The following is a 7,815-nucleotide window of genomic DNA, read 5'->3' on the forward strand; positions in this document are numbered from 1 at the left end:
AAGAATTATCTGGAAAGAATCTTTACCAATAATGAACACTGGTCATTTCCATGTGACCTGAATATTTTTTTTCTTTTTTGTGGTTCTCAGCATTGTTTATATTGTTTGAATTATTTATAGCAATCATATATCACTTTTACAAAAATTAAAACAAAAAAGTCACAGAACATATTTTTTCATCTATTTCACATAGAAAGGATATTTTTTCATCTATTTCACATAGAAAGGATATTTGTACTATAACAACATTATAGTACAAATATTAACAAAGCTGTGTTATAAGAAAATGATGTTAGATGAAAAACAAAACAAAACAGGATATAAGCTTTGTTTTCTCCATAATATTTTAGGGGTAATATGTAGAGACTAAGGAAATACACCAAAATGAAGAGTAACTCTCAGTTATAAACTGAAGATAGTTTTGTACTTTTTTCCTTATAAGAGTAAATATTACTTTTAAAAATCAGAGTGGGGGGCCGCAATAAATTCTTATCAGTAAAACTATTCACAGGAATGGTTTTAAAAAACTTAAGAATTTTTAGATCTAATTGTACAGGGAAGAATTTTTCTTAAGGAGATTTACTATTTTTTGTTTTTGTTTTAGTATTCAATTAAGCATCCATGAGAAAAAGCTGAAATTAAGTAGAAAAGGGGGTACTACAAAAAACTGAGGCTGTTGTTCTTGGAATAATATGCTACTGCTGACTGATTAATATTCTCATAATCTATTTAATTTTTATTCAAAATGGAAATAACATCTACTCTGAAAGGCTCCCAAGATGTTTAAATGATAGCAGTGCCTAATTGCTCCTCTATCCCTCTACAGATCAATGGGGTGCTAGTGAAAAGAACAAGGGGCTAAGAAGTGAACAGTGATGTGAGCATTCCTATCAATGATCATATCTCATCTCTCAAGTACATGAACTTTCTATGTGACTGAAAAATGACAGAACTGTTTTCAACTAGGATAATATTTTAACCTTCAGGATATCATTTACTTTGATACCTACTCTTATTATTCCTAACCCAATGCTGTATTTCAGCCCTCAATTCCAAACGAGCCCAGGATATTTACCAGGCAATAAAGACAACAGACGCAAAAATCCTTTTTTAGGTTATTAGCTAAAAGATTTATTTGATGAAAAAGTCTTACATTCTTTGTTTTTTTGTTTTTTTTTTTAAGAAACATTTTCTCCCAGCTAATGTCCAATATATTCGGAAAGTAAAATTAGAAGTTTTCACTGCTGTCAATATACATAAACCATGCTACCCACCGTTATTTTTCCACATCAAATATAGAAAAAGCAGAATCCCATCTGTCCCAGTAACTGTCAGAAATCTTCCCTCTTGATTAAATAATTCAAATACAATTCAAAAACATTGTAAAAAATGACTTGTAGTGTATAACCTCATTTTCTTTAATATATTCTGTAGCAACGATACGGAATTCATTCAACTCCAGTTAACTGTCTTATTTTTTCCGTGATCTTTCTTATCTAGAGAAACACTTTGCAAGCAAATTACAGACTAACAAGGAATAGACTGAAAATCCAGCAATATTCACCTAAGTTGTTAATAGCAAATATGTAATAAGCATTATAAAAACTTGCAAAATTGATAAACACAAAATTATACACTATATTTTCAAAACACTGTTTGTATAACTGCCAATCCCATCCCATCCTTTAAGGACAAGTAAACATACAATTAATTATAAATTAACTGAGGGTGGCCAAGTCATAGTAACCTAGAGTGAAAAAACGGATTCTCTCAAGATATTTTACTTTGGGAAATGCCAAGAGATTAGGGCAGTTAGCAGTAGGAGTTGAAGCTGAAAAGAAGCCAAAGACACAAAAAGGTCATGACAAACCAAGGAAGAAGAAACTAAGAGTAGGATGGGAGAGCAAAAGTTACAAATAAACAGGAATGTTGAAAGAGAGAATAGTAGAATGACTCTAAGCTACATTAACCATAGGTGGGGGCAGGTGATAGAAAAGTAACCAAGTTTGGTAACAAAAAGAGCGCTCAGAGTTAAGTATACAGTTAGGGCTTTCTTTGCATGCAGGGCATTCTGAGTTTTCTTGGTTCCTAGTAATAGGAATTTCTCAAGGAAACATGGGTTGGCCTGTACTACTCCCTGTATCTAAAAAGTTTAATTAAAATGAATAGATCTATAACATCGATATCTGTGGATCTTTTCGAATTTTCAATATTTATCTGATCTGAAAAGCCACCTATATTCAGCTTTAGTAGATACTGCAGAATTGTTTTCCAAAGTGTTTACATCCACTTTACAACTGTTGTTCCATGTCCTTGCCAACATTTGGTGGTGTCTTTATGTTTAAAACCACTCTGCCAGGTTAATGGTGGTATCATTGTGGTTTAAATTTGTGTTTTCCTGATGACTAATGGTATAGTTTAGCTTTTCAAATGTTTATTACCAATTTAGATATTCTCTTTTATGAAGTGCCAGTTCAAGTCAGTTGGGTTTTTTTTTGTTTGTTTTTTTTTTTTAAAAATCAAGCTATAAAAACTTTTCTTATTGATTTATCTGCAGGACTCTCCCTGTCTGATATAAAATGTTGTCAGATTATATCTCCTCGACTGGCTACACAGTTAATATGATTACCTAAATATCTTCTTTCTTCACTGTTCCATGTAAAATCTTCCTCTTTTACCATCTTGATAAAAGATAAGTATCTTCTCCAGATAAAAGAACCTGGATGAAAACACTATAAACCACTGACATCTATTCTCTCATTTCAAGATACGCTTTTCATTAAGTATTTAGGCAACTATGGAAATATAAAGTGCAGGTGTTGGCGCAGGAGAATTCAGATTTCAAAAATTGCAAGTAACACAAACAAACAAGTTATTTTAAAAGCCCTTGACAGTTGAATTATTTTTATTCCGAACACTAAGAATATTAAAGAGGATTGGTCCCTTGTTTTCTTCCTTTTTTTCAACTTCAAAAGTGTTGGTAGTGTGACATTATCTACATTTAGGTGTTTTTAAAAATTTTATTAACCATGTATGGATTACTGCAAGTAATTTAGGAGTTAATTCCCACTGTTAGGAACTAATCATATTCCTGATCTTAATAAGAGAAACATGCAGAGACATAATGAAGTTGCTTTGCTAGTTATTAAAGTTCAGTTGTAATTCCACGCACTTGGGTTTTTCTACAACTTACCTGAGAAAAGAGCACAGCCCAGACAACCATGGCAGCTATTAGATTAGTGTTTCCCTCAAAAATTAACTCTTGAAGGTAAAGGAGAAGTAAATTTGATTCCACCTTCTTCCCTCCATCAATGTGGTATGATGCAAAGGTAAATGTAGAATTGGTTCTAATCCACTGATCCCATGAAATTACTTAAAGTATACACCAAAAATAGTAGTTTAAAAAGTTATGTTTGTGTTCTTAAGCCTTTACCAATTAAACCAAATTCAAAATGCAAAGCTAAGTTTATATAATAATCATTTATAAAGCAGACAAGTATGGATAGAAAGAACCTCTAGTATCTGTTAAGAAAATTTCTTAATATTATAATTAAAAATTACTAACAGATAATATGACTTAACATGACCTTGATATTTAAAAAGTGCTAAGAAGTAACAGGTATATTTTGCCACCTAGCTATTATAAAGTAGTCTCCTAATAAACTTATGTCAAATTTAACACAAAGAAATTAAGGTATCAAATAAGCAGACATTACTTCTAACTTTAAGAGGAAAAGCACCAAAATCAAGCTAACCCTGAAACAGCATGGGGAAAAGAATTTCATGATGGCAAACGGCAATGCAATCTTTAAACAAGTGTTGGTATCTTTTAGGCTCAACCATGAGAATCTTTTGGTAAGAAACTTTTTTCACACATTTCAAATAAAATGTTTAAGTTCCTTTCAAAAATTTTCTACATATATCCTCAGACAGAAATCCCTAAACTTCTCAGTTGAGAATAAACTTTTCTTCTGAAAGTACTCAATGGAGCTTCACAAAAGTTAAGAACATATGAATTAGTGGGCCTTCACAAAAGGTAAGAACAAATCCACAAATATTAATTATATAACAACTGCCTGTAAAGTATTGCATAAAGAATATGGTCAATAATATTGTAATAACTACATATGGTGTTGGGCATAACAGACTTATTGGGGTGATCACTTCATAAGTTATATAAATGTCTAACCATTGTGGTATACACCTGAAATTAATATAATATTGAAAGTCAACTGTAATTGAAATATTTTAAAAAGTTTAAGGGGAAAAAAAACTGCCTAAAGATTCCCACTACAGAAAATCAACATCTGTGAAAATTATCATTTGGATTCTGTCTCTCTAATTTTGCATTTTCCTATGACTCCTAATGTCTTGGATAATTTCCAAAATGTGGGAAAGTCTGTGTGGCCCATGATGACTGAAATTTCAGGATCTAATAAGGCTGCTCCCTTGTGGACATAAAGGAATGTCATAATTACCACAAACTCTGTCAGAGCCAAAAGCTTAAGTTTTTCAACATGACTCCTATATCTGCTAGTGCCAGGAGAACCTTCCTGCTAATTTTTTTTTTTGAGAGGGGTGGTGGGGTGGGGTAGTACATTTTTTTCACGGTAAGAAGAAACAGTTTAGTCACAATCACATATATTGCAACTGGAGAATATTCTAGGGAAAAAAATCTATGATTCTTTTAAATAACATCAACAGATAATTTATGACATTTCCTTGGTAATCTAATTATGCAGTAAATTCTCACAGAGGCTCTTTGATAATACAACGACACACATTTACTAGAAAATATTAGTTTAATCTAAATAGAAAACAACCATCTTAACTTTACATTCATACAGCTTTTAGTTTTTAAATAACTATCACAAACACCATCTCATCTGACCTCAAGACGACATGGGAGATTTCCAAAAGATTTAAAAAGAAAACAAATCCTATCTTTAAAAATCGTTTATTTTGTGTTATCTTAAATCCTAAGAAGAAATGCAGAATATGAATAAACTCCACACAATAAAGCCAACACACTATTTCAAAATGAAATTACTGGTCTGGTATACATATATCCCTTACTGTATTTTAAAATGAAACAGATTCTTCGAATTTAAGAATGACCTCAGGAATAGCTTTCTTCCACAATAGCTTTCTAATGTCACACTGAATTATGCAATTCCTAACTTACGGAGAAAATTTAAATCATAGAATCATCTTTTTAAAACTTGCAGCGAGCGGTCTACGGCCACGCTACCCTGAACAAGCCCAATCCCGCCTGATCTCGGAAGCTAAGCAGAGCCGGGCCTGGTTAGTACTTGGATGGGAGACCACCTAGGAAGACCAGGTGCTGTGGACGTGAAAAATAAAAAATAAGGGATTGTAAACTGACAAGGTCTTTGCAATCTGTCAGGTCAACCAAGGGCTGCTTCGCCTAAAAAAACAAAAATAATAAATCAATTTATCTATCTATCTATCTATCCATCCATCCATCCATCCATCTATCTATCTTGCAGTGAGCATGTTATTTTGGAATGAATACCAAGGAGGACAAAATGCAGCTAGACAGAGAACATAGAACCCTATACTGTATTTCTGTGAGTAATCATTCTAACATCAACTATGAAGATTAAAAGGGAAAAAAATTAGTCTATGGTCATGCTACCCTGAACAAGCCCAATCCCGTTTGACCTCGGAAGCTAAGCAGGGTCGAGCCTGGTTAGTACTTGGATGGGAGACCACCTAGGAAGACCAGGTGCTGCAGGTGTAAAATAATAAAAAAATAAGGGATTGTAAATTGACAAGGTCCCTGCAATCTGTGAGGTCAGCCAAGGGTTGCCTCACCTAAAAAAAAAAAAAAAGGAAAAAAATTGATGTGCCCAATGCTTTGCTGATTCCTAAGAAGTTGTATATCTGCGTCTTTAAGGAGCTTATGGTCTAAAATAAACACCAGAGATATGAAGAACACATAAAAAATATGATAATATTGTGATTTAAGAAACCCATGATTCAAGTCTACAAAATATATTTCACATAAATATACTTATAGGATAGCAGAAGTGCTCGTTGGCCAAAAGTTCTGGTTCTCAGGTCAGAAAGACCTGGGTCTGAATGCTGGCTCCTTTACTAATTACCAGTTAGATTTGGACAAATTACTTAACCCCTCTATGTCTCAATTTCCTAATCTGTGAAAACAAGATAATAATGTTAAGCTCATAAGTTGTGAGAGTAAAATGAGATAATGTATATAAAGTGTTATGTGGCACACAATACTCAAAATGTTAGCTATCATTACCACCATTATTGCTGAAGAAGTCCTGTAAGACAGAATTCCTGGTATGTGTATGTGTGTATGTGTGTATGTATGTGTGTGTGTGTGTGTGTGTGTGTTGTCTTGTGTGTGAGAGAGGAGAGAGAAGTGGGAGGAAGACAGAATTAAGAGAAAATGAGCCAATTAAAGGAGTTAATACAAACATAAGGAGCTTCTTAGAGGAAGGAAAAGAAAAAAGGCTCAAACAGATAATTCAAGCCATCAGAAACCCTAAAATAACAAGAAAAAAGTGTAATAGGCCAACATTAGCAACAGATCCATTCAATGTCCACATCAATAAGGACAGATAAATTTAAAGTCTTCTCATGGTAGACAGATAACTTTAAACATAGTTTATCAACTATTATTCTTGTTTATCTTTTTTTGGGGGGCAGGGCAGACACATACATATAGCATACTCTCATCTTTCCTTCTTTAAGTAACTTATCACTGTCACACAGTAGTAGTGCCAGGATTGAATTCCATATTTGTCAGACCCCAGAATCCAATGCTCAAACACTAACCAATACAATAAAATGCTCTTTTTGACAATCCATAGGCAGGAAGATGAGTTCCTATTTGTCTTGCACAAATATGGTAACAAAACTCAGATGATACACTCTAACCTGCAAGGAGGCGAGCTCATGGGAATTATCTTCAAACTTTCAGAGTCTACCAATGGTAAAAGATAGAAAGCAGAACCAACACAAAATTGAATCCTAAGAATCCATGAACTAAAAGGTAGTATAGTCTCAGGTAAGTTACTTAATTTTCATCTAAATCTCAATTTCCTCTTCTGTAAAACAATACTTCCCTCACTTCTTAGAATAGTAGGGAGAAAATAAAGTACATGAAATACAAAATACAATAAATACTTCGTGTTCCTCAATAAATAGTAGAACTCATATCATTATCATCATTCCTTAACAATTTGTTATTTTGAATAGCAATATTTAATACATGCTTAAATAGTAAAATTGCTAAATTTCGGTTCCACATTCAATATTCACTCTGAAGAATGAGTTAAAACACCTCCTTACTACCTCCACGTTCCTGGTCTATGGAAAAAAAATAAAACTTTGCTGATTATGTTTGGTGATAGCATTTGAATTTTCTCCCTCCTAAATGTTAGTTTAATAACTCAAACAATTTATTTTTAGGATTCACACATAATTTAAATTTTCACTGCTATGTTGCTTAATTTGCACATATGACATACTTTACATTAAATGAAATAATTAAGTATTAATAAGAATAGCAATTAACAATAATTCTTCCTTCCTTGTCTATGAATAAACTATCTCTAGAAATCAGAAAGGAAAAGTTTACCAATGTATCTGGAATCCTATTATTGAATCTTTTTTCTAAGAACTTAAATTCACCAAAAATCTGTTATATCAGCTTAAGTCACACTGCTCTGAAAGAGACCCAAAGATTATACCTATCTATTGTTTAAAGATGCAAAGAAATCAACAATATAGAAGAAATATATGATTCATGCATCCTTCTTC

At 32.7% G+C, this 7,815-nt stretch overlaps 1 protein-coding gene and 2 pseudogenes across 2 annotated transcripts in view; 2 read left to right on the forward strand and 1 right to left on the reverse strand.

Annotated features, from left to right (window-relative positions):
• CERT1 (ceramide transporter 1) overlaps positions 1-7,815 on the reverse strand; it is an 80,900-nt gene that overhangs the window by 48,231 nt on the left and 24,854 nt on the right. The gene's annotated exons all lie outside the window — the stretch shown is intronic.
• LOC120599013 (uncharacterized) lies at positions 5,235-5,353 on the forward strand (annotated as a pseudogene).
• On the forward strand, positions 5,643-5,761 carry LOC120599067 (uncharacterized; annotated as a pseudogene).

This window comes from Pteropus medius, unplaced genomic scaffold, assembly GCF_902729225.1.
Source record: "Pteropus medius unplaced genomic scaffold, Ma_sr-lr_union100, whole genome shotgun sequence".
Taxonomy (NCBI): Eukaryota; Metazoa; Chordata; class Mammalia; order Chiroptera; family Pteropodidae; genus Pteropus; species Pteropus medius.